We start from the raw sequence: 27,544 nt of genomic DNA, 5'->3' as shown, positions 1-27,544 counted from the left end.
AACTAATGGCTTCATGCTACAACAAAGGAGATTCCAACTAAACATCAGGAAAAACGTTTGGCAGAGCTATTCAGCAGTGGAACGGTTTCCCTTGGGAGATTGTGGACTCTCCTGCCTTGGAAGAGGTTGGATGGCCATATGTCATTGATGCTTTAGCTGAGGTTCCAGCATTGCAGGGGGTTGGACTAGATGATCCTTGGGGTCCCTTCCAATGCTACAATGCTATGATTCTATAGTGCCTTTTATTTGCCCAGATGGAGAACAGAGATGGGTTTGTGAATGTGTGTAGATACTTGTGACTTTAGGAGGATGGAGAGATGTGTGACTGTGTTTCTATGTGTATCTATGTCTGTGCATAGAAACCTTAGGATTGTGCATGGCCTTTGAATGGTAGGCTACATTCCAGCCATGCACTGTCCTGAGGTCTCTATGCACAGACATAAATACATAATGGGACCATTGTTCTATCCCCTTTTGTATCTGGCTTCCCTCACCACTGGAATGTGGCCCCCAGAATGTTCCACGTGAGGGAAAGTGGCCCTTAGGCTGAAAAATACACGGCAGAGGAGGATCTGCAGTCCCAACCAGTCATTCATGTTTCTGCTGGAAAGGTGAAACTTTCATCCAGTTCATTCTCATGCTCTGCTCCTATTGAATGTTCTGCATTGCCTCAGAAGTTCCTCAGAAGCTTATCAGGAGTCCCTCAAAGAAAAGATTAGCACTGTGTTGAACATTTATCCTGCATATTGTTATTATTATTGGCCTCTCTCCATCAATTAATGAGAAAAGAAATTGCATTTGAAAATTATCAAAGGGGAGGAAAACACACACACTAAAATTCACATAGGTTGGGTACAGTGGTTTCAGCTGTGATAGCCTTACTTTTGAGGTGGCTGAAGGGCATTTGTAAATGTCCTTTCTATCATGATGCAAAACATCTCACCAGCGGCTTGCACTCTTCAGCCTTCTTGGGTGCCTGTTCTTCAATTACATTCACACCAGGAGTGCCAACTTGAATAAAATAATCGGGGGGGGGGCAGGTAAGCTCCGCCCAGCAACATTGATCATATGACACAGCACATGCACATCATTTGAATGGCAATGTCCATCAACTTTGGGGAGATCAGGCCCCCTCAAATATTTTATGGGGTGGGGGCAAAGGGACCTTGGCCCCTAGGAGTTGGCTCCTATGATTTGTGCCATACATTTAAAGCACTTTCATATCTCTAACAGTCATGGAGAATCATAGGAACTGTGGTTTGTCAAAGGTTCTGGGAATTGTAGTTCTGTGAGGGGTAAACTACTGTTTCCAGGGTTCTTTGGGGGTAAGCCATGGTTGCTAAAGGGCTTTGTGCATATGGGTAGTATGGAAATGAGGTTAGGGTGACATGGCCATATCATGTGCCAGTGGTCAGCCAATCAAACTTTGAACATTTTGTTCATCTGCTGAGGTATTCAGCTGGACAGTTCAGCCATTTTGTTTTGTAAAAGCCCAATGGAGAATATCACTACAGAAACACACACACACACACACACACGGAAAGGAGGTCTCTTAAAAAAAAATGTCTGGCAGAGAGAATGAGGCTTTATGTACACAGAGTGTTTGGGAATGATAGTGCGGGAGAATGTAATACACCATGTCATAGCTGGGGTAAGGTACATTGAGCTTAATAGATTGCACAGCAGGGAACTGGGGCCAGCAAACACCGATTTGCACACTGTAAGGCATGTTGAAAAGGGCTTGCAGAAGACGCCGACCGTGCCGTGAGCAATCGGCTTTTCACTACTGGATGCCTGTTGACATTACCATAATGCATTCCTTTGGAGCAGCTCCCAGGTATAGTCATCCCATTGCGTTATATAAAGTCTCATTTGGGGACAAACGTGATTTGGCAGCAACAAATGTGTGTCGGGGTCAGATTGGCACTAAAACCCTAAAAAGCAGAGGGAGCAGGTAGCTGGACCTTAGCACAGCCATACATCTCTCCTCCCTCCAGTTGTGTGTGTGTGTTTAAATTTTGTTTTCCTCTCCTGTGAATATCACCACTATGCAATAGCTGATATAGTAGATCAGTGCTACTTTCTGCCCACTCATGATTAGAGATGAATGGATCAGTCAGTTTTGGTTCTTCCAGTTTCTCATGTCTCCAAATTTGGTCTCCAAATTAAATATATGGATAGAGAGGGAGAGGGAGAGGGAGAGGGAGAGGGAGAGGGAGAGGAGAGAGAGAGAGAGAGAGAGAGAGAGAGAGAGAGAGAGAGAGAGAGAGAGAGAGAGAGAGACCCTATTGCTGCAGAAATATGGAGGAAGAATGAAATATAAGATTGGAAAAAATGAGATTAGGTGGATCATTGGCCTGATCTAACAGGCTCTTCTTATGTTCTTAGGTTCCAGACCCCTATCCTGAATGAAAGATCTAAGAAGAGATGGACAATGGACAGAGATAGGCATTTGGGGTCTGCTCCTTGGCTAGGAGCTTGCCAGTGATACTCTCCAGCTTCCTCTGCTGCTCTACAGAGGGGCCTTCAGAATTCTCCTTGGTCAGAGCTTTGCTTACATTTGGCTGCTTTTAAGGAAGTGAATATAACATGTAGTTGGGCCCTGGACTGGGTTTACAAAGTTATGAAGCAATGCACTCCATGCTCGTTTTCTTTTAATTCACCAGGCCAAGTTGCAAAATAACCGTTCCTCTGGGCAATCCTTTTACAGGGAACCAGAAATAATAATTCATACTCATGACAAGAAAGAAATAGCCACAAAGGAGCCACAATTTCAAATACAATTGTAACAAGGCAGCTATGGTGCCATAAATCAGGTCCCCAAAGAGGTGCTGTCAGGTTGTTCATTAGATTAGGTACAACCATTTTATTCTTCTTAAAGCAAGGGCAGATTTAGTGTCTCCAAACTTTCCAATTTTTATTTCCATCAAGGAGAAGCTTACCAGGGTAGCAGGTGGGAATTTGGCCACTGCATGTGAATCACTCTGTCCGAGAGTCTCTTCTGTGTTTCCTATGCTATGTAGGGTAATAAAATGCCTTTACAGCCAACATATAACTTTTCCCATAATGTATATACTATAAAGAACGCACTTTCTCTTCCCCACCTGAAAAGTGATCCTGTGAGAATCATTTTAAGAATCTCACCAAGATTTTTGTTGCTAACTGCAAGGATTCACAAACAATCCCCCTACCAACCCAAGAAACATCGAAAAACTTACAGAAGTTGAAATTTGGTTTTTTCAAAACATGAGTATTAAAATCTGAATTTGAGTTCTAAATATCCAGGCATCTTCCAGCAGGAAAAAAAAAAGTGGAGATGGATGTTCCGTCTATAGGAGAAGGCGAGAGGTGGGATTGCAGGACCTCTCCATTGGCTCAGTTTAGAGACCAGCTACTTCCCATATAATGTTCCGTTTGGGCCACTTGCACCCAGTACTCCATGAATCTCATCCCAGAAGATGCCAATTATGTTGTAGACCTTTCCCATTCGAAAATGGTCTCCTTTCTCCCTTCCTGCCCAGAGCTGCAGGAGTGAAGGAACAAATTGCTCTTGCCAGAGGTCTGCACAGATCATTTGCAGTGGGCATTTGAAATACGTCTGGGGACCTCAGGTTGCTCATCTGTGCTCTAGTATATAATGATATTCTATACCAGGGATGGGGAACTCAGGTTTCAGGAGCCAGATGCATCTATCTCTAGGACCCTTGAGACTCTCTGCAGGCCACACCCCTTCCCTGGGCCACCCTCCTTCACCAGCCCTAATTCATAATTTCCTTACCCCTGTATGAAATGTCTCCCTGAACTCCAATGATGCCGCTTGGTTGCTGGGATGAAGATAGAGGTGCTCATGTGTAGAAGCTTTCCTGCTGTCCAGATGTAAACTTTACATGCATTCCTTTTCCTCTGGCCCTGCCCTGAGGTTGCCCAGAAAGTAATACTGCCCTTGGGTCACCCATCCCGCTTCTAGTATATCATAAAATTAGTTCAGTTAGTAGATCATGAGATTCTTAATCTCAAGGTTGTGGGTTCAAGCCCCACATTGTTTGCTGCACTGCAGGGGGTTAAACTAGATGCCCCTTGTGGTCTCTTCCAATTCTGTGATGCACTATAATATATTTAAAGAGTAGCCACACTCTTGGATTTTAAAACAGGGCAAGGTATTGGTTGAGAACATTAGTTTAGAGAAGATGGAATAGAAGCCTTGGCAGAAGATCTTGGCCAGAGACCTTAGGTTTGCAAACAGGGATGTTGCAAATGTGCTGTGATTTCTGTTTTCTGTATGTATGACATGTTGGTGCGCTTAGATTATAATATTGTGGTTATGATTTAATAGATAGAATATAGGGTGCGGCAGAAGGGGAGAAACAATAATTCCATGGAAAACAGGGTAGGAAGTCAACAACGATAAGAAAAAAAAGACATAATTGTGCTTTGATTTCATATGCTAAAAATGTTGACATTTAATAAAATATAATTTTTTAAAATGTTAGTGTGTGTGGATTTGTGAAGAACCACAGAATCATAGAATTGTAGAATTGGAACGGACCCAAAGCTCCATCTAGTCCAACCCCCTTCAGAAGACAGTTGTTTGAAATACTTTGGATATTAAATATCCCCCTTTTATCTACACAGTTGGTCCTGTTGATGCTTGTTTTTGTCTTTCTAAGAAGAACAAAATCCCTCCAGTGATGGGTTTGTACCAAAATGTAACTACGTACCTGAAGACTTGATCAAGGCATTTGAAAAGTCGTCATGGTAGAGTCCCACCTAGAGAGCATCACTTCAGACTGTGGCAGGCTGCCTTTTCTCTCACCTGAAATAATCATCACCACCATCGTGATGCAGAAAAATAGCACCTCAGGGGGATGCTGCTGCTACTGCAAACTTTCTCCTTGAGCTGCTAATTGTCCCCATTCAGAGAGGTTATTTCTTTTACATGCACAGGACTCCACCAAGCGATTTCTTTGAACATTTAGCTTGGCTGCCTGCTACAGCAGCAGCAAATCTCTTACATGTCATGGGGAGTTTATTGAAACGTGAAACCTTCCTTCTCCTTCTTCTCAGTCCATGTGACAAGACTCTCCGGCAAATGATCTGGCGGAGTGGGGTTTGCAACGGCTTTTAATTTCTGACAGCCTTGTCGTGACAAAAAAGAGCAGTTGCCAAATGTGAACGTGTCACCCCATCCTGAGAGTGACATTGCAAAGTAGCATATTAGCTTTTTAAAAAAGAAAAATTTGAAGCGATAATATTCCAGGCCTTGAGATTTCCTGGGGATTGATGATTGGCTGGGGGAGTTGATGGCCTGAAGCAGAGCTCCGGGCTGTTAAGCAAGATGGTCATTAATTTCCCAGGAAATGGTTTGGTCGGAGGACTTCATTGCTATTATGGGATAATAGTTTTCAAAGACATGAGTTTTTGGGTTGCTGTTTCTTCCAACTCCCATCCTTAATTTTGTTGGGAAATAAGCAGTCTATTAGGAAACCTTGAGACTTGACCACTGTAATGCACTCTATCTGAGGCTGCCCTCGTACCTGTTCCAAAAGCTATAACTACTGTAGGTTATTGGCAAAATGTTACTACGTTGTGGAAAGAGCTGCACTGGTTGCTGATTTACTAACAGGCCAGGGTCAAGGATCTTTCGTTAATTCATAATTCAGCATTAAGGTGTGCCTGATTCCTTATGCTCCACCTCAGTCATGGAGATCTCAGTCATGGAGATCTTCAGTCATGGAGATCTTTTCTGAGTGCTACTCAGAAAAGACCCACTGAAAGCAATGGGCCCAAGGTAGTAACTTTGATTTATTCAAATTCATTCATTTTGATGGGTTTACTCTAAGTAGGACTTACTTTGGATGCAACCCCAAGCCTTTAGTGTGACATGTCTATGGAAGAATGGGCGAAAGAAATAGTTGATTTCGTATTTATAAATATGCTCATGTTGTTGTTTGTTACATCATTGCATTGTTGTGGTGTTTTTCTGAGCAAATAACCTTCTTTTGCCTATCTTGAAAAAGTCAATAAAAATATCCCCCCCTCCCCAAATTATAATAATCAGTACCACAATTTGCAGAAATTCCTGGATCTAACTTTCCAGTAGATGACCAAATTGTGAGAGGCATAAATCCTCTATCCCAGCTCAGACGGGCCTCAGCAAGCTCAACTGGAGCTATCTCAACTGGAGGTGGGGAAAAAAATCCTGTAAAAGTGTCTTAATTTTAATGTACTTTTCCTAAAAGTGGGTACCATCCAAACTTCAGATGCTGCTCAGTAGGGCTTAATGGACCAGTGGGGCCACTGCTGCAGTGGACTTAATGGACCAGTGGGAGCCTTGCTCAACACATTGATAGCAGTGGAAGGCGAGCAAATAAATCACTGCAGCAGCCAGGAGGGCATGCTGCAATGGGGTCCAGCTCAAGCCCAATGCCACCAGAACTACCTTTGAAGGTGACCCAGAAACTACAACTAATCCAGAATGCGGCAGCTAGACTGGTGATTGGGAATGGCCACTGAGACCACATAACACCAGTCCTGAAAGACCTACATTGGCTCCCAGTAGATTTCCAGGCACAATTCAAAGTGTTGGTGCTGACCTTTAAAGCGCTAAATGGCCTCGGTCCAGTATACCTGAAGGAGCATCTTCACCCCCATCATTCAGCTCCGAGTGCTTTCTAGCGGTTCCCTCATTGCAAGAAGTGAGGTTACAGGGAACCAGGCACAGGGCCTTCTTGGTAGTGGCGCCTGCCCCGTGGAACGCCCTCCCATCAGATGTCAAGGAAATAAACAACTATCCGACTTGTAGAAGACACCTGAAGGCAGCCCTGTTTAGGGAAGTTTTAATGTTTAATGTATTTATCATGCTTTTAATATGCTATTGGAAGCTGCACAAAGTGGCTGGGGAAACTCAGCCAGATAGGCGGGGTATAACTAATAAATTATCATTATCATCCTGTTTCAGGGCATTTTGGGTCACTGCCAGTGTTGGAGATTCTGATGGGACCACTTCAAGCGACCCACTTTTGGCAGGTGGAAGGGGGAGCAGGCACCACTTCTCAGCAAATGTGGGAAAGTCTGTGCAGGCAGACACCTCCACCCAATCCCGCCCCCAGCCCAGCAGAAAGGAGCTTTGGGTTCCACTCTGTCCCAGTCCGTATTTCTGCAGCCATGTTGCGAGAGTGCAAAACTCAGTATTTCTTGCAGGGAGAAATCCATATCACAGTGACTTTCCTATTCTTCTCCCATCTTGCGTGAAGAACCCCTAGTGGACTGAAAGGGAAGAAAGAGAGAGAACAGGGCTTTCCATCTTTCTATAGCAGCTGTCAGAAGTGATAACTGAGACAACCAGCCAGAGGCTCATTTTGACATTGAGGTTTATATGTGCTCAGGAAGTGGGCCAGTGGCATACCCTCCATTAATTACAGGATCTGCTTGTGGAGAACAAATCGGAGGAACTCTATGCTAGAGCTGACACCGGAGAGATATATAGATAGATAGATGATAGAGATAGATAGATGATAGAAGATAGATAGATAGATAGATAGATAGATAGATAGATAGATAGATGATAGATAGATAGATATAGATAGATAGATATAGATAGATAGATAGATAGATAGATAGATAGATGATAGATAGATAGATAGATAATGATAGATAGATAGATAGATAGATAGATAGATAGATGATAGATAGATAGATAGATAGATAGATGATAGATAGATAGATAGATAGATAGATGATGATGATAGATAGATAGATAGATAGATAGATAGATAGATAGATAGATACAGATAGATAGAGAAGCCACAATCATGATGTCAAGTCAGCTGATCTCTGATCTCCTTTTTCAAGTTCTGGACATCTGACAATCGCACGGAGGACTCCTGGAGTCAAACGTGACCTAATTGATTTTCCAGCAAAAGCAAGTGAAGCCATACAACGAAGGAGATGAATGATGGACATGGGATACAGCAATTGCTTCAATTACTCTGATTTCATATCGGACCCACCCGGGAAGGAGATGTGTTCTCAGCTCTTGCCCCTGTCATATCCACGATGAAATGGATGCCGGAGGGATGGCAGTGACAGGAGATAAGGTGAAACATGCCAGCAAAGGAGAAATTCACTCATTTGCCGGCTCCATTTTGACCCTTCAGGGCTGTCATTGCACATCACCACAGATGCAACTTACCTCGGAGAAGTCAGATGCCCTAACTCAGAGGAGGGGCAGGCTATCCGTCCACCACAACCGAGAGGTGAACGGACATGTACATGTTTTGAGAAGATCCTGAATGCAGACCTGAAACGGCTTAACTAATATTTGGATCGTTCTAGGCTGCACTCTTTCAGGAGTCAGTTGCATGTATCATGTCATGAGAAAAGGCTTTTGGCAAGACCGCAGCATGAGAGAGGACAGTAATAAGGGCAGTGGGCTTCTTTTTATGGAGCATGAATGTATATGTGTAGTTAGGATTCCCACCTAAACTGCTGGTGAGGCTCCACTATTATATCCGCTTTATGTTTTATGCTAGGTGAGACAGTAATAGTGGAGCCTCACCAGCAGTTTAAGTGGGAATCCTATGTGCAAATGTTGCATCTCAGCAGTACAACACATGCTTTGGATGCAGAAGGTCCAAGAGTCCTTCTCCAGATCATCTTCCACAGAAGACGTCTGCCTGAATCCTTGGAGAGCCACTGTCAGTCTGTGTAGACAATGCTGGGTGTCTCCAAAATTTTTTACACATCACTTGGGAAGACAGGTGGACTAATGCCAGTGTACTGGAAGAAGCAAAGATCACCAGTGTCAAAGCAATGATTCTTCAATATCAACTTCGTTGGACTGGCCATGTTGTGCGGATGCCTGGTTATCGTCTTCCAAAGCAACTGCTCTATTCCAAACTTAAAAATGGAAAGCATAATGCTGGTGGTCAACAAAAGATGTTTAAATACTCTCTTAAAGCAAATCTTTAAAAATGTAGTATAAACACCGATAACACTGACCTGTGAGTGATCCAATTGGAGAGCAGCCTTTACCAAAGGTGTTGTGGGCTTTGAAGATGCTCAAACTCAGGATGGAAGGGAGAAACATCCCAAGAGGAAGGCATGCTTGGCAAACCGCACTGTGATCAACTCCCACCCGGAAACCTATGTCCCCACTGTGGAAGGATGTGTGGATCCAGAATTGGCCTCCAGAGTCACTTACAGACTCGCTGTTAAGACCGTGTTCATGGAAGACAATCTTATTCGGCTGCCAAAGAAAAGAAGAGGAAGAAGGACTTGGCATATGACAGTGTCTAATACCCGCTTTATGTTTTATGCTAAGTGAGAGAGTAATAGTGGAGCTTCACCAGCAGTTTAAGTAACTGTCATGGGACTAGCACACCCCAGCTGAGAACTTTCAGAAGCATTGTTTTCACTAGCTGCTACGTAGTGTTCCTTTCAACTGGATAGTCCCATGCAGGGGTAATGACTCCTTTGGGCTGAACCCCCCTTTGAGCTCTCCCAATATTTGTTACTGGGCAGAGCACCCGCAATGATCATCTGGTCATCACTTTTGATGCCATGATGTCGTATGGGATGCCTGGATACGACACTATAGCGCACAATACCAGGAATACAGCAGCTCCTCCTCCTCCTTCTGCGTCATCATTTGGATTTGCTGGTGACACACGGTGGGGGGAAAAGAAAAAGCAAGATCTTGTATGAAACTGCACTGGAAAGCTGGTTTGTGTGAGAATGACGATCCAAAAGCTCAATCTGATCTTCCAAACAGTTTCTTGTATTGTGTCACCGAAGGCCGAGGCTTTTAAAAGGGGAACACTTCTGTGTTGACCTCATGGCAGCCTTTTCTTCTGAGTGCAAGAAGCCTTAGAGGAAGAAGGAAAGAGCCACTTTCACAGCGGCCTTCATTATGTGCCTCTCTCATTGTGACTGGTAATGGCTTTGACATTTGCAGACTTCGCTTCGAAACCATGCCTGGCAGGCGGCAGCAGCAGCAGCAGCAGCAGCTCAGGAAGAAAATAAATAAATAAATAAATGCCAAGATGGCCTCTTCACAGATGGCTTAAAGAGACAGCAAAACCTCATTGTTTTCACATGCTTCCAGAATGACCACTTCTCTTGGCTGGAGATCACGAGAAAGCCTGTCTTGCTCTGATAAAACCCTCTGGAGAAGAAACCATCAACAGCTCCAGTGGTCGACTGCATAAAAGGAGCAGCTGTTGAAGATCATAAGGAGAACCCCTAGGAAAGGGTGAGGTTTCACTAGACTAGATCTAGGATCCATCTAGTCCTGGTTTGGAAGGTCTTTTCCAGAGCGAGGGCCACATTCCCTTCTGGACAACATTCCAAGGGCCACATGCCAGAAATGGGCAGGGAGGGCCACAGGTGCGCATGGAACAATACATGCAAATTTTGCCTTTGTAGAGTAGGCTGGTTTCTGGTTTCTGCATACCCCGCCACAGCCCACAGGTCGGCAACTCTGGGAAATGGGGCGGGGGGCGGGCAGCGCTGGAGGGATCTTTGCACCACAGCACCGGATATACTTAAGATGGCCCTGTGTGGAAAAACCCTCAGCCCCATCAAAGGGGAGTGCTGATGCTGGGCGCAGATCTTCTGGGGTGCTGCAACAGACACTGCAACTACGACATCCAATTGAAGGTGAGAAGCGGAGGGGGGCTTATTTTGGTGTTGCTGAACTTTTGAGGTGCCAGGGTCTACCACTGACCCCATATTTCTCTCCAGTGCTCCCGCTTTGCACTGGAACAGTCCGGACATCAGGAAGGCTCTTAGCTCTGTCCTGTTTCAAAGTTGACAACACAACAGCAGTGGATATAGGAGGGGGTGTGAGAGAGAGAGACATCTCAGTATTGGATTGTGGCTGATGTGTGTGCACCGCACAACCTCTAAGATTAATAGCTCAGAGTCAGGAAAGGAAGCATCTCAGACTGACAGCCCCATCTTGACCTGATGGATGAGATGTCCAGCTTAGCTCGGTTATAAAGCCAACAGCTTTCCTGGGCCATGGCTCTTTCGGAGATAGCAAATCCTACCCCCTCCCCATTTGTAACATACCTTATACTGAACACCAACACAAATTGAGTATTGACTTCACTGGGGGAGGAGGGATGCATCTTCTTCTTCTTCTTTTATTGCCTTCCTAACAGCTTTTGAGTCTGTTCTTCTTGGTTAAGGTATCTTTCCATTGGGCGTCCTCTGATTATCCAGGCAATTGGTGCAATGTCTAGGCGGCAATTTTTGCAAAGCCAGATTGATCCACCTATATACAATGCGGCAGGAAATCAAAGCATCCTGATTTCATGGCTCTTGATTGAGGCACTTGGGGGCTGGAGAGGGAGCGTGACATTTGCTCTCATCTTTTGGCTATTATTAGACCTCTTTGTCATTTCAGGCAAGCCAACATTCTCGGCAGGATTAAGCAACGTTCAGTAATAACTGGGTGTTTGAGATGAAAGGTGATGGGGAAAAACAATGCTGTTCAGCTAGATCTGTTTGATTCTGTTGTTTTCTGATGTGCCATTAATAGTGTTAGCTGTGAGTTGTCAAAACTACCTGTTTCAGGAATGAATCTGCCCAGTTCATAATGCTCAGGAACAAAACAAATCAAACACTGCCCTGTATAATTCTTCTGCATCTCAGGATGGGAAACGAAGTATCCCTGATAGCCATCTTATACTCCTGTGTTTGTTTATCAGCCAGGAAAACTGGCCACTCCCTGTTGTCTCGAAGTGTCAACGTAAATTTCTCATTTATTGACTATTGTCCTCTCAGTCTCCTGTTTTCCAGGCTAAACATACACAGCTCCTTCGACCATTCCTCATAAGGCTTGGCTTCTGGACCCTTGATCATCTTAGCTGCCTTCCTCTGCACATGTTCCAGCTTGTCAACATCCTTCCTAAATTGTGATCTGGATCCTTCTGCCTGTCCATTTAGGACCTGTAGCTTCCTTCTCTGTCTCTCCTGCATCTGTCTTTCTTACTGATTTCCTTTCTCTGTCTTTCCTGCTGTCACTGTCAGCCTTGAAGTTTGCTTTGCTGCCATCCATTCCCATCTACCACCAGGACCCTGCTTTCCCTCTCCCTCTCCTCCAGCCCTGTTATTTCTTCCCTCCTCTTCTTCCTTCTTCTTGAAATTTAATGGCTTAGCAAAGGAAAACATCTCCTTTTTTCATTCCCACCTGCCAGCTCCTCCCATTCTCCGTTTCAGCTTCTGGATTGGCCCATGGTCACTGCATATCTGCTACTGACACCTTAGGTTGACACCAACCAAGTTTCAGACTACATGCTCTACCAATCACATCCATCACAGCTGTTGCAGTCCAAAACATCTGGAGAGCACCAGGTTGGAGAAGGCTGCCATAGGTAGGCACCGGACCCCACAGTACCCCACAGTAGCTGTCTGTTGGCACCACCACTGCCAGGAGGAGAGAACCCTCCAATGCTGACCCCTAACATGTAAATGTCTCTTTCAGCAAAGCTACAGTTTCTTTCCCAATACTGCAGATCAAATATTTGTTCTTTGCTTCATTAGAATTTATATGGTTTGTTTTGCTTTTAAATCTCACTATCCAAATGTAGTGGATTTATTGAGCCTGCCAACCTTATGAGAATAGTTCTGATCTGAGCCAACATGGGCTTTTTTTTTTGCATCTTCAATGGTTGTGATATGGTAATAAAGATGCAATCCTAGGCACACTTTCCTTAGAGTAAACCCCATTGAATTGTGAGGTTTACTTCATCAGTTTAAGAATATATGAAGCTGTCTTATTCTGAGTCAGACCATTGGTCTGTCTAGTTCAGTGTTGTCTATATAGATTGATAGCGCTCTCTAGTGTTTCAGATAGGGAATTAGACAGGGACGTAAGTGGCGCTGTGGTCTAAACCACTAAGCCTCTTGGGCTTGCCAATCAGAAGGTTGGCGGTTTGAATTCCTTTGATGGGGTGAGCTCCTGTTGCTCTGTCCCAGCTCCTACCAACCTAGCAGTTTGAAAGCACGCCAGTGCAAGTAGATAAATAGGTACCGTTGCGGCGGGAAGGTGAACGGTGTTTCCATGTGCTCTGGCACTTGTCACGGTGTCCCGTTGTGCTAGAAGTGATTTAGTCAAGCTGTCTGTGGACAAACGGCAGCTCCCTTGGCCTGAAAGTGAGATGAGTGCCGCAACCCCATAGTCACCTTTGACTGGACTTAACCGTCCAGAGGTCCTTTACCTTTACCTGCCCTACCTGGAGATGCTGGGGATTGAACCTGGGAGCTTGTGATGCAGAAGCTCTGCCAGTGAGCTTGTCAGGCTTCAGGAAATCAGCTCCTCCCCCCCCCTTTGGCCATAGATAAGCAGAACAAAGGAAAAGGAGTCTTCTTACCAGTTAGAAACTTTAATGATCACAGCAAGAGAACAAAGAATCAATTTCCTAGGAATGAAGGTGCTCCCAATTAAGGGTTCCACCCACTTCCTCCCTAGTCATCCACGTCACTACTGCATCTTGTAACCTGAGCTTTCTGTGCTCTTATTTGCTTTTCTTGACCTTGGGCTATCCAGCGACTGTTGAGTCTGTTAACTGTCTCCCAGTTTTTCTTCTTCATCCAGTATTTCCCAGCTTCTGTCTTCTGAACTATGTTCCTCTGCAAACCACTGTTCCAAATCTATACTGTCCTCCTGCTCCTGGGAAGATTCGGGATCAGGACCATTCCTCCTCAGTGCAGCCCTCCTCAGCAAGGTCCCTGGCAGAGCTAGAGATATTCCCTTGCATCCTTTGGGTCTCCTTGGGAACAGAATGTGAGACTAGATAACATATTTTCTCTGATCCAGCAGGGCTCTACTTATGTTTTGATTGTAGTGTAAAGCTCTGTAAAGCACTTCATATTGCTTGTGGAAACTCACATGGTTGAGTGTTTCTCCATGCAAAAATTCATTGCACACAGAAAACTAGCAGGTCAGGGAGCAGTCCAGGCTATCTAAAATGACCTCTGAGGAAACATACATAGAAATGTGTGGTAAGGTTGCAGATGAATCTAGCACAGGGTGCCTGTCAGTGATCTAAGACTGAGGGATCAGTCCTTCAGCACAAAAAACATTGTCTTCAAAGGATGTGCTTGATAAACCTCCTCCTCTGCTTGCAACAAAGCTAAAGAATTATTAAGCCCCTGCTGGGCCATCATATTTGGTTTGTGTTGGTGCAAGAAAAAAGTAGGTATAAAAGGAGAATTCCCTGGATCCCAAGATCCAGGTTTGGGACATCCAGGTTCTTGTGAGAGAACCTCTGCAGAGATTTAAAATCGCAAAATATGCAGCAAATTATAGCATTAGAAATATAGGCTGATAGACTGTTAAAATATGCCCTTGTGAGTTCCAAACATTTCCCTCTTCCCCTAGCATAGAAAAACACTACACATTTGACAAGTTAAAAAGTTTACTTACAAACTCTTCAAAGGTCAGGTTCATGTGCTTTTACATACATCAATCAGAAAGGTTGCACAGGAAGTAAAACCTGGCTTAGTTACAGTGGTGAAAGTTCCTATATTATTGTTAAGGGAACTAGAAAGTGGCTTTTGAGAGCCACGTGGCTTAGCCTCTTCACATGCTGAACTTCTCAGGAAGATTGAAAGGGAATGAAGCCTTGATTACCTAGTTTCTCCCAATGTGAACTAAGTCTGGCAGGACAGCTTATTCTATGGTCTTAACCCCTTCATGCATTAATTAGACTTAAGCATGCTGTTTATATGAGACTGTTTATCTCACAGTTTGATGGGTCACAAGTTGTTTGGATTGGCATTAGATCAACTTTTATGTGAATTTTAAGAATGTTTTAAGATCAAAGACATATTTTAAATTGTCCTGCTGCATGTCACCTTTAACTCTGCATATATTAGGCCTTTATGCTCTCTTCCACGTTTTGCATTCCCAGCTCTGAGGGATCATCATAATTATTCTCCTTTCGTTCTGTCAGATCCACAGGGAGTGTTTTCATATGGCAGATTTTGCTCTTTAGATATAAGATCCTTTCTTGTTTTACAATTCCCCTGTAGCTTTATTCTGTGACTTTCCTTGGACCATGAAGGAGCTGCTGAAATGATGGTCTCTTATGCAGAGGCATTCCAGAGGCTTTGCATTAACTTATCTATGTTCAAAGAAGACATGTCCTAGCAATTGCAGGATTGCTGCATATTAGGGTCCTCCATCAAAGGGTTGCATTTTCATTCATTTATTCAGTGAGTGAAGTCCAGCTGCCTTTAGCTCATCATATGCTTTCCTGACAGAAGTACATTAACAACTCATGTCTCTAGGCTCCATGTGACTACATCCTGCTTCCTTGATCCCTCATCCTTACACCCCAAGCCTCCACAGCCCTCACACCTGGATTCACCACTGCACTTCTTGCATCCTTAAATGTGAGTCCGCATCCAAACTCACCTCCTATTTTTCTCACCAAAACCACATGGATTTGTAACATTTCATATCTGACCTTTGTTCCTTGGCAGCAGGCACACCAACTCCTAAGGGTGAAGGGGTTTTTGGAGCCCTCAATAAACAATACCCCTAGAAATGGATCATAAAGGTAAAGGGACCCCTGACCATTAGGTCCAGTCGTGACCGACTCTAGGGTTGTGCGCTCATCTCGCTCTATAGGCTGAGGGAGCTGGCGTTTGTCTGCAGACAGCTTCCGAGTCATGTGGCCAGCATGACTAAGCCTCTGGCGAACCAGAGCAGCACACGGAAACACCGTTTACCTTCCCGCTGGAGTGGTACCTATTTATCTACTTGCACTTTGATGTGCTTTCGAACTGCTAGGTTGGCAGGAGCAGGGACCGAACAACGGGAGCTCACACCGTCGCGGGGATTCGAACCGCCAACCTTCTGATCGGCAAGTCCTAGGCTCTGTGGTTTAACCCACAGTGCCACCCGCGTCCCGGGAAATGGATCATACAGCCATTTAAATCAGGGATAGAGAACCAGTAACCCTCCAAATGTGGTTGGACTCCAGATCCCGTCATCTTCATCCACCATGGCCAATGGTCAGCAATGATGGGAGTTGTAGTCCAGAAACATATGAAAGCCACAGGTTCCCCATCCTGAAATCCAAATGAGAGTGATGGAGAATAACTTTGTGCATTTTATTTTTTAAATAGAGCCTCTTTAGATTTTTGTTGTGGTTACTTGCCACATTTCCAGTAAATGTTTTTAAAATAAAATCTTTCTATCACCGGATGGCAGTAGAGCTATAATATAAATTTATAGACACACAGATGCTGCAGAGATGCATCAGAGGCCATATTTATGTTTCTCTGTATATTTCTCTGCAGTTCCAGTTTGTATTATAAGCTTTAAGAAGTGTCAAGCATAGGAAGGCTCTGCATTTCCAGACGGGATTAATGCTGAATATATTTTATTTGCCCAGACACCATAAATAATGGGAGGTGAGGTCTAAAATTCCTCTAAAAAATTTTTTTGGGGGGGGGATATAGATGGCTCCAAACTTGGCAGAGTGTTTTTTTAAAATGTAACTTTCTTGCTATGTTTTAAAACTTACTTTGCACGGCAGTTCCTTTCCAGCTGTAATGTTACGGTATCCTATTGTAGAGATGGATAACCTAAGTGCAGGGAATGGATGACCGTCGTTCCCTTCCTATGCCTCTCTGGATTATCTTTGCAGCTCTCTGAAGGTGAGACACTCTCCTGAGCTGTGCCCCTCCCCTCCCCTGCTCTGCACCCTTCCTTGTGTGTTTTTGCCTTCCTGGCATGTGTCCTTGAGCTCAGTGGGTAGAGCAGGTTCTGTCCCCAGCATCTCCAGCTTGAGAAGAACTGCTGCCAGCCAGTGTAGGTCAGTCTTTCTCAAACTTTGGTCCCTTGATGTGCTTGGACTACAACTCCCATCATCCCTAGCTACCAGGACCAGAGATTATTGGAGCTGTAGTCCAACAATTTCTGGGGACCCAAGTTTGAGAAAGGCTGGTGTAGACACTACTGAGCTAAGGGACCTTCCTATGTTTCTGTGTTTCCAGATCAAGTGCCAGAGACAGAAACATAGTCAAAGATGGCAAAGCAAGGCATCATTTGCTGTTGCTCTATCAGATAAGTCCATGCAACACAACTTAGAGCTGAAGTTATATCTAGCCAGCCAGGCTCTTATCGGTACCTCAAGCCACATGATCCACACTGAACTGAAGAGTTCTGGAGCTTCCATCATCCCTGATCATTGGCCATGAAGGTCGGGGCTGATGGGAGTTGGAGTCCAGTATCTGGAGTTCCCCATCTCTGGTGCACACTGATTGATAGCAACTCTACATGTATTCAGATTGTTCATGTAGTCTAGCCTGTAGCTCTTCAGACTCTTCATGGTGCTGATAACACCGGGGGTGCAGGTGTTAAATGGAGATACTGGGTTGAATTTTAGACTTTCTACATGCAAGGTGCTTTACCTCTGAACTATTACCCTGATTGTATGCATGCCATCATGCTACACAACCAATAAGATGTGGCTGTAAGCAGCCATCACTTAAGACAAGTGACGGCATTGGAAAGTGAGGGCAAATGAAACTAAACAGGCCAATATTTTTGCAAAGGATGGCGAAAAGTGGTTGAAAATGTTCACAAAAAAACAGTGAGCCATTTCAGCTCAGTCTTTATCCCCACTGTTGCTATGATTGCCTGTTTTATTCTGTTGTATCCTGAAGTCTCAGGACAGTTTCCAATGCAGTGTTTAATCTGCGACAGCTCATTTAAACATGCAAGGCCATCACCTGTTGCCTGGCATAGTCGCCGCTTTTTGAATAGTTAAGGGAAGAAGCCAGATTTGCAAGGGACTACAAGAATGCTGTGATCTGCTTCTGCTTCCTCAGCAATTAGGCCAATTTGCGGAGTGCAGATTGAGACCAACACAGCAGGCTTACGGAGGCATTTCAGATGTTTGCTGGAAGGAGTTCACAGGGAAGGAACACTGTCAAAGTAACCGCCGAAGGCAACCAGAACCAACAAGTATGACAACAGAACAATCGCCTGCCCCCAGAATAACTTTGTTTCCCTCCCCATCTCAAATCAGTGTCTGATTATGCCTGAACTGCAGCCAAAGTCTCTCCCTCTCCCTCTCTGCTGGCACATTAGTCAGAGCTTTGACAAAGAGTAAAAAAAAGAAAAGAAAAGGGGAATAAGACAAAATAACTTTCACAGCAGCAGCTCCTACAAGAACACTGAGAATATTCATTGCCAAACAGGTACCCTAAATAACGAGACAATAAGGCAGAAAAGGGACAGTTCCACCGCAAGCGATGGAAGAAGGAGACAAAATTGTCTTTCTTGCTTGTCTTCCCTGCTGGCTTTCATTCAATTGACTGGCCGGTTTCCTTTGCTTTACAGCTTTGTTTGCACTATGTCTGTTACTTACTGATGCTTTCCTTGCATGCATTGGTGCTTTTCCCTGGTTGGCTATATAATAATAATAATAATAATAATAATAATTTATTATTTATACCCCACCCATCTGGCTGGGTTTCTCCAGCCACTCTGGGCAGCTTCCAACAGAATATTAAAATACAGTAACCTATTAAACTTTAAAAGCTTACCTAAACAGGGCTGCCTTCAGATGTCTTCGAAAAGTCAGGTAGTTGTTTTTCTCTTTGGCATCTGGTGGGAGGGCGTTCCACAGGGCGGGTGCCACTACCGAGAAGGCCCTCTGCCTGGTTCCCTGTAACTTGGTTTCTCACAGTGAGGGAATTGCCAGAAGGCCCTCGGTGCTGGACCTCAGTATCTGGGCAGAATGATGGGGGTGGAGACGCTCCTTCAGGTGTACTGGACCGAGGCCATTTCGGGCTCTAAAGGTCAGCACCAACACTTTGAATTGTGCTCAGAAACGTACTGGGAGCCAATGTAGGTCTTTCAAGACCGGTGTTATATGGTCTTGGCAGCTGCTCCCAATCACCAGTCTAGCTGCCGCATTCTGGATTAGTTGTAGTTTCCGAGTCACCTTCAAAGGTAGCCCCACACAGAGTGCATTGCAGTAGTCCAAGCGAGAGATAACTAGAGCATGCACCACTCTGGCGAGACAGTCCACGGGCAGGTAGGGTCTCAGCCTGGCTACCTTTGCCACTGCTCCCCTGAGTTTAAATACATGACCTTTCACACACCTTTTCAAACACAGAAATTATGAGAGGACCCCAAACTTCGCAGAAAGAGAAAGAAAGAGAATGAGAAAGAGAGGACCTGAAGTACAGGACAAAACGTTTATCCATACAGGATGCAGCATTTTACAATGAAACATGGGACAACCCTGTATAATACAGAACAGGTGGCAACCCTACTAATCCACAGGTTCCCTGTCCCTGTTTCAAGGCATTTCACTTGGAGGTGGAGTGGGGGGAGAGAGGATGTTATTCCAAAGCAAGCCTAGCCAGTGGAAATGTATGGTTGAGCTCCTCCACAGGTTTGGATGTTGGCACTGAGAAGTGGCTTGGATGAAGCCATGGACTTGCATTAGCAATGACAGAAGGCTCGCTTAAGTGCCGCAGTGACTAAGGGCACGTTGCTTGATCATAAAGCAGGGTTTGAGCATTTAAAGGTTTTGTTTTTTTTGTTTTTTTAAAAAGTCTTCTGCCACTTGCGGCCTCTCCAGCTGCTCTTGCAATAAAGCAGAGGTCAACGCAGGCCCCTTCTGCTTATAAAACATCTGCTAAGTTGAAGCAGGTTAACGACAAAGTGCAGAGCTGTCTGTTTCAAGCGGGCAACTTAATGCATACTGGAGAATTGCCTTCATTGCCCTTGATTGCGAAGGCAAAAGAGCTGGCAAAGCTGGCTCAAAGCACCTTCTACGTTCACTTCTGCTTTGCAGAGCAGACACCTCTATCTCTCTTTCTGAAGGATGCACCAAAATAGCCCACCAAGTTTTGCCCCTCTGTGAGGAGGCAGAGGAATGGGGTGATATCGGCTGTTTTTAAGGTATTTGGAGAACTGTCCTGAAATGTTTCTGGTTAGCTTATCTTTACCCTGTATACTTTAAAGATACAGACTGTCCAAATGTCCCTATTTTCCAGGGACATCCCTGATTTAGAGAAGCCATCCTGGTTTCTGATTTGATCCCAGAATGTCCTGCTTTTCCTTAAGATGTCCCTATTTTCACTGGAGAAAAGTTGGAGGATATGTCATCTGTCCCCATAGCCGTCAGAAGGCAATTCTGTACAGGGAAGTAATTTTTTTAATGTTTAATGCTTTATTATGTTTTTATATGTGTTGGAAGCCACCCAGAGTGGCTGGGGCAACCCAGTAAGATGTGTGGGGTATAAATAGTAAAATTATCGTTATGGAATGGGGCATCCCTATTTTCATCGAAGAAATGTTAGAGGGCATGAAAAAAACAGTCCGTATTTCTCTCTGTCTTCCAGAGAGAAGACAGAGAAGCTCGTTGGAATAGCCAACTACTGGCCAGCGTCCTCCATTATTTTTCTCCCAGAAGGCACCAGTGTTGGTACATCGTGGATCAAGTTATCTCATCCAGGAAAGATAAAGCTAGATGTGTTCAGCTGATTTATGGTACCCAGTCCTAAATATCAGATAACGTCTCCTAGTGCTTTCATGTAGATGTTAGATAGGCCAAAGAAGGATAAGCTGGAACCCTGCAGAATCCCATGAGTAAACTGTGAGAGAGCTGAGCACTACCAGTCCCATTCCAGCCAATGGACAAGGGACAAAGGCGGCAGAAAAAGAGACCATATCCCACAAGTGTCCCAGAAAAACTGGGACATCCCGTTGATTATCATAAGAGAGTGGTGGCCATTTTGGTTGCTGTGATCTCACATGAATGAACTTTATTATTTCAGTCACAGACCACTTCCAGCCCACATACAATATCAAGGAAGTCATAAAACACGATAGGGATACATTTGAATTTGCAATTAGGTATAACAGGGACAATACAGATATAGCAACAGTTAAAAAATATATAAATTAAAACATAGTCACTAACATATAACCTAAAATTATCATTTAAGGCCTTATTATATACCATCTCTGTTGGGGTCTGGGAATCATACTTCCAATCCTTATACACAACTAACCAACATCTACAGGCTCTGTCCCTACCTCTAAGTGATACTGGTCTGAGTGACCCCCAGTGTCAACTGAAGAAGCTTGCAGGCTCATTCAATCTCTTAAACCTGGCAAAGCTCCTGGTGCAGACAATATTTCACCAAGCTTCTATAGGCCAATGTTGATTGGTGGGTCCCAATGCTTGCTGCCTTGTTTACCAGCATAGATCAATCGGCTACCATCCCAGAGGATTGGGAACTAGCAATCATCATCCCAGTGTACAAGAAAGGGAGCAGAACGGACCCTGCTAATTACAGGCCAATTAGTCTCCTAAGCATTATCAGTAAACTATATGCTGCCCACTTTTGTAATAAACTTGAGGAATGGATTGAGCAACAACATGTTCTTACAGAAGCACAAGCTGGTTTCATTGCAAACCGGTCAACGTTAGACCAAGGCCTAGTACTCCAACATTTCACATGATTTCGTAGCGCGATTTCCCCCTGATGAAAGCACTTTTGGGGGGCTGCAATATTGTGTGGTGCCCCAAAATACATGTTTTGGATTGCAGTGACTAAACTGCTGGAGGCAGTGGAAGACAGAAGTGCCTGGCGTGCTCTGGTCCATGGGGTCATGAAGAGTCGGACACGACTAAACAACTAAACAACAACACCCAAAAAGTGTTTTTTTTGGGGTGGAGAAAGCGTGTTCTCATTAAAAGAGAGCACGTGTTGCGGTTGGGGCCAGCAAAAGCATCACTAGTTGCCAGCCAGGCTGTGGCAAGGTAATTGATTGGTGGTTGTTGTTACTAGGCTAAAATTGATGTTGCCAGTTAAGGGGTGGGATCAGAGGTTATTTATACCAGGTCCACAGAATGTTCCTTTCTCTTTCGCTGTGGACTCCGGATCAATCAGTGCTGGAGTGAATTCAGCGAGAGATTGGTTTTTATAACATTTTCCTTGTCCTTAATCTTTTCCTATTCTTTCCCTTCCTGTTCTGTTCCTCTTTCTCCTCATTGCCCCCACCCCTTACCCTGCCCTGTGGGAAGATTCTCCCTATATCCGTGGCTTGCCTTTCCCAATAGGGAGAGAACCCCCGTTAGGGGCTTTCTTTCGCAAAAGGTTTCCCCCATTTCTCTCGTTGAAATTGTGGGGCTAGTCAGGGCTGTTCCCAGCTCAGCTGGAATCACTTTCGTTTACAGTATCCCCGAAGGTTGGCTTTAATTTGAGTGTGTGCAGCGCTGTTGGCCAAATTTTAAGCTAGCCTTGGGTGGGAGCACTAATTTGGCTTCCTTTAATATTGCTTTGAGACTAAGATTCTCAAGAGCAGAAACAGGGAGGCCTATTCGGCCTGCACATTAACTTCCAAGCCTAGGTCTGCTACAGGTAGCAGTTAATTGTTAAGTCTCTGACACGTGACTCATTCTCACTATAGGAATGTATCTGCTTGCAGGCCCAGTTGCTCCTAACGTATATCTGAGGCAGACAGAGGGCCCCAGAGGCTCTCTGTGTCTCCAAGGATTAGCGCACTCTGTATATGCTCTTGAACTATGCCATTTCTGAACAAGTTTATTTTCTTTAAGTTTGTTTTGCCCTGATAGTGGCGAATGCCATGTTAGAGACGAGCCATTGTGGCTTAGTGGCTAAAGTGCAAGACTAGGACCTGGGAGGCAGGGTTCATATCCCCCTCTTAGCCATTGTTATAACAAAACAAAACTAACTGCTCCTTTTAGGCTATTCTGTTGCTGGGTAGTTCTGCCCATTTGTGATAAAAGAACTTTGGGTTTTCTTGAAGGGGTGCTTCCCTCTAAAAGGGCAAGCAGGGGTACCTGGACAAGCTGTGGGCTACCTCAACTCTCCTATTTCACTGGAAACATTTATGCCTGGCCTAGCAGGTGATCCTAGGGCTTTGCCCTAGAATTTGATGGCCTGGAAGCGTTTCCGGCCTGAATAGTGTCCCCATGTGGTCTATAAGCATTGGTTTCACTGGGTCAGCGCATAGTGCCGGTAATGCCCAGGTTGCAGGATTGGTCCCTGTATGGGACAGCTGCATGCTCGCCCATTGCTCTACCTGGACACTTAGGTCCTTTTGGTGGTTACCTCACTGCGAGGGATGTAATGGGCGCCACATTTGCAATATGCAAGTGGGAGAAAGCACCTTTGCGTGCCCGCATTGCAGTTTGCTCTGTGCGCTGCAGGGCACGGCGCTGCACGGGCTGCAATTGCATTGCATTGCATGAGAGATTTGCAGTTGCATTGCACGGGGGTGTGTGCATTGCACGGAGAGTGTGTTCGCATTTCACGGAGTGTATTGTTGCATTGCATGGAGTGTGTTGTTGCATTGCACGGAGTGTGTTGTTGCATCGTACGGAAGGTGCGGTTGCATTGCACAGAGTGTGTGTGTGCATTGCACGGAGTGTGTAGTTGCATTGCACGCATTGCACGGAATGTGTGCATCGCATGGAGGGTGTAGTTGCATTGCACAGAGTCTGTTTTTTTTTTGCATTGCACGGAGTGCGTAGTTGCATTGCACAGAGGGCTTGTGTGTGCATTGCACGGAGTGTGTATTTGCATTGCACAGAGCGTGTTTTTGCATTGCAGGGAGTGTGTAGTTGCATTGCACAGAGCGTGGTTTTTGTTTTTTGTTTTTGTTTTTTGCATTGCACGGAGTGTGTAGTTGGATTGAACGGAGTATGTAGTTGCATTGCACGGAGGGTTTGTGTGTGCAGTGCACGGAGTGTGTAGTTGCATTGCACAGAGCGTGTTTTTTGCATTGCACAGAGTGTGCAGTTGCATTGTACAGAGTGTGTGTCGGAAAAGGAAGCTGGCTCGGTGGCAGTTTTGTCAGGACTTCTTTAGGGGTTCTGGCCAGCGTCGACCTTGTATATTTACATATCATGATGGCAGCACAAGATGGCAAGCAATAGCTTTTGCCCTTATTCCCATTTTATTTAGGGATCCAGTGGATATCGTTGCAAAAACAAACCACTTGCCTATGGAGAAGCTGTCTGCCTTGAAGGAAGTTATTTTGTAATACTTCCTCTGTAGAAGATCCGATCTTGCTGGGTCACTTAATTAATCTTCCCACTAGGCCAGGCTGCCTGCGGCCTGAGGTCCCCTTACCTTTGTGTATGCCTACCAAGTGTGGTGAAGGCAGATATCAGGCGATGGTAGCAATTCCTGAATGGATGCAATAGTAGTTCGGCATGGCAGGATACTTTGAACCCGCACAAGGATTTTCAGGTTCATGCTGGTGCTGCTGGATCTTTGCCCTTTGGTTTTATTTCAAGGGCCGCTGGTGTGCAAAGCTATGGCCTCAAGCCCGGTGTGGTGAGGCAATCATGTGCCATATTTTTTTTCCCCCCATTGTAGTAGCAGTTCACATGTGGCCCGAGGAGTTCAGTGACCATCGGATCTGCTTTTGGTCTGATAACCAGGTAGTGGTGAGCGTCTTGGCAAAACAGTCCTCACGCTCCAGCAGATTCTCCGCCCCTCCGCTCACGCTTTCGAGCTGCGCTGCTTAAGGTTTAATATTGTGCCTTCTACTCTCCAAATTACTAGATCCTCTAATGATGTTGCTACCACTCTATCCCATTTTCAGTTGAAGCGCTTCTGATCCTGGGCTCCAGACTCAGCTGTAGCCAGACTTTTTCCAGACCACCTGTGGCATTTTGACAACAATTAGTATTTACAGAGAGCAGCAGCTTCCATTTCCCATTCTGCTTTAGCTCTTATGGGATGGCCTGGATGGATTTCTTAGCCTTAAGCTGGCAGTCCTCTGCCATTCAGATGAATTAGCCTCCATCCTCTGAGCAAATCCTGCAGTATTTGGTCCACCTGCTGCAGATTGGGCGTGCTGTTATAACTATCAGAATTCAGTCCGCTGCAATGTCTGTTACACTGAAGCTTAATTTTCAGAGACCCTTGTATAAAGTTTATAGTGCGCAGGGCCTTGGAAGGTTGGAATAGGCTCCAACCTCATAGGACAGCGGGCAGGAAGTTTGTCAATTTTACCTATGTAGTATCTGCAACAAGTTAAAACTTGTCTGCTGGTTAAAGATCAAGGCGAGATTCCTTTCAGTAGTCCATTGCATTTTCGCACTGAGGGTTGGGAAAATGGTTGTTGGTGCCAGCATGGGGCTGAGAGTCTGGAGGCTTATTGCTTCAGGACTTTTCTTTATCCTTGGAGCTTGTCTTTAGAATCGGGAACTCAAAAAACAGACTTAGTGGGCAGGAGTGCCACAATCAGGGTTCCCGCCACAAGTGAGGAGGGCCCTTGCCCAGTTATGGATAACAGAATATTTGGCTTTTCATTCCCTGGGGGCTGGCCCGCTCCTAGTGCATGAAAATGGGTTCCCGTTAGCCAGGCATCAATGTGCTTACGTCGTGCACCAGTTATTACGGCCTGCGGCTTGCTTACCGCTGAACATGCCTCATTCCTTTCGAATAGGACTGATGAAAAGGCTGCAGACTGGGGGCCTGTCAGTAGACAGGATTGTGAATACGGGTCATTGGAAGTCTTACGCTGACAAGGGTTATATCAAGAAGTGTCAAATGATGTCTGTGCTGATGCTTGTCTGTTATTTCCTTTTTTCATAGGAGCAGCTGTGCACATTTGGGTCACAGCATCGTACACTAGGCTGGCAAGCATGTTGATGAGTTTGGACTGGGGCGCCATCTCAGTCTTCCTGCCCATGTGAACATTTACTGGATGTCCAGATGGGGAATGCTTTGGGAGGAGATCCTTCCTTGGGTGTGGTCGAGTGTGACCTGTGCAGGTCCTCCCGCAGTGCTGGTGGTACAGCTGGGCGAGAATGTTTGCTGTCTTCCTCCAGCATAAGTTGCATTCCTGCATGCAAGAGGGCTTGGATTGAGTTGATGGCAGCTCTCCCTGGACGCAAAATAATTTAAGGCATTGGTTCAAGGTGGTCTGGAGGGGGGTTGGAGCACCTGTCCCCTCCAATGCGCAAAGTGGGGGGGGGGCGGCTGGAGGCTCCTCCATCGGCCGGCGTTTGGCGGGAGCGCCATTTTGCTGGTCTTCTTCTCCTGCAGTGGCGGCCTCTGGTGGCCGGCTGAGTAACTGCAGGGTTGCTTGCCTCAGTGGGTGCCTCTAGTGGCCGTGCTGTGTAATTGCAGGCAAATTGTTGAGGCTGAAATAGTGGCATCTAGTGGCCGTTGGGCCAATTGCAGTTGGTAGCTGCCTGCCTTATCATTGCAGAACCGTTGTGAATTGGTGGTTCGAGTTCTGAATTGTTCAACTTTATATTTTAATTTAATCTATTTTATCCTTATCTTATTTATTTTATTTTAATCTAGTTTTACTTTAATTATATATATTTTCATTTATTGTTTTAATTAATTTTCTAATTTTCTTGCAATAGTAGGGATGGCTCCAAAGAAGGCGGCTGGGAGGCCTGGACCTGCCCCTTCCACGAAGCGTCGTATTAAAGGCCCTTCACAGGCCTTACGTTCGCCTGAGCCCTCCCAGTCGCTACAACGCCTCCAATCCTTGGTGTCGGGTTTGGAGGGTGACCCTGTGGCACTGGCACGGGTTACGGCTGAGATGGAGGGCGTGATGCAACGGTGCTCAACTCCATCAACTTCAGCAGCGCGACCAGCTTCTTTGGTGGTTGCTCCTTCTTCAGCGTCATCGTCTAGTGAAGAAGAGAGAGAACCATTATCAGCCGGTTTTTCCTTACCTGACATGCGGCTGGCCCAGTCCCCAGCCTCACCTATGTCACAGTCAGTTCCAGGTACTGTCCAGCAGGGCGATGTTTCAGAGTCTTCAGTTGAGGACAGCCTTCCTCCACCGCCAAAGGCTTCATCTGGTGGGCATCGCCATCACAAACGGAGCTCCAGGAGACGTGCCAAGAGGAGGCGGTGGGACACTTCGTCTTCTTCGGCAGGTCCGGGCACTGTCCACATATGGATAGTGGGCCACAGTATTGTGCACTGGGCTGCTGACAGAGCTCGTCACGCTGGATTGGGAGATGGCCTGGGCCTTCCACAGCAAGTGCAGGTGTCCTGGATCTCCAGAAGGGGGATGCGTTGGAGGGAATTCTTGCCACTTATGAAAAAGCGTGTCCTCCTGCTTGGTCCACCCTCGGCGATTGTGGTGCAGTTGGGGGAAAATGATATGGTTTCTTTTCCGTGTTATACGCTGCGTACTGTTATTTTGCAGGACCTAAGGGAGCTAGCGGCTATGGTGCCTAATGCTACATTGATTTGGTCACAGTTGCTTCAGCGCCGCATTTGGCGGGGCAGTCCTTGCCCAGCATCCACCGAGAAGGTTAGGAAGCGGATTAATTCCGCGGTGGGCAAGTTGGTGGTGAGCTTGGGCGGATTGGTGATTCCTCACCCTCGTATTTCCTTTAAGGAAGAGGTTTTATACAGGGCGGATGGGGTTCATCTTTCCATGTTTGGGAATGATTTATGGTTGGATGCAGTGGTGTCCAAGTTGAGAGTGTGGCTTGCTTTGTGAATGGTGGCGGCGAGCATAAGGGCTCTGGTGGCGGTT

At 45.5% G+C, this 27,544-nt stretch overlaps 1 long non-coding RNA gene across 1 annotated transcript in view; it reads left to right on the top strand.

The window, feature by feature from the left end:
- Positions 1-1,691: 1,691 nt before the first annotated feature.
- Positions 1,692-27,544, top strand: part of LOC309377824 — a 48,109-nt gene continuing 22,256 nt past the window's right edge. The window contains exon 1 of the long non-coding RNA XR_014171695.1: positions 1,692-1,837. This is a non-coding gene — a long non-coding RNA (uncharacterized lncRNA). The remainder of the gene's footprint in view (positions 1,838-27,544) is intronic.

Source organism: Podarcis melisellensis, assembly GCF_964234715.1.
Source record: "Podarcis melisellensis genome assembly, chromosome: 9".
NCBI lineage: Eukaryota > Metazoa > Chordata > Lepidosauria > Squamata > Lacertidae > Podarcis > Podarcis melisellensis.
Note: the sequence above shows the minus strand (reverse complement) of the source record. Positions and strands in the feature narration are given on the sequence as shown.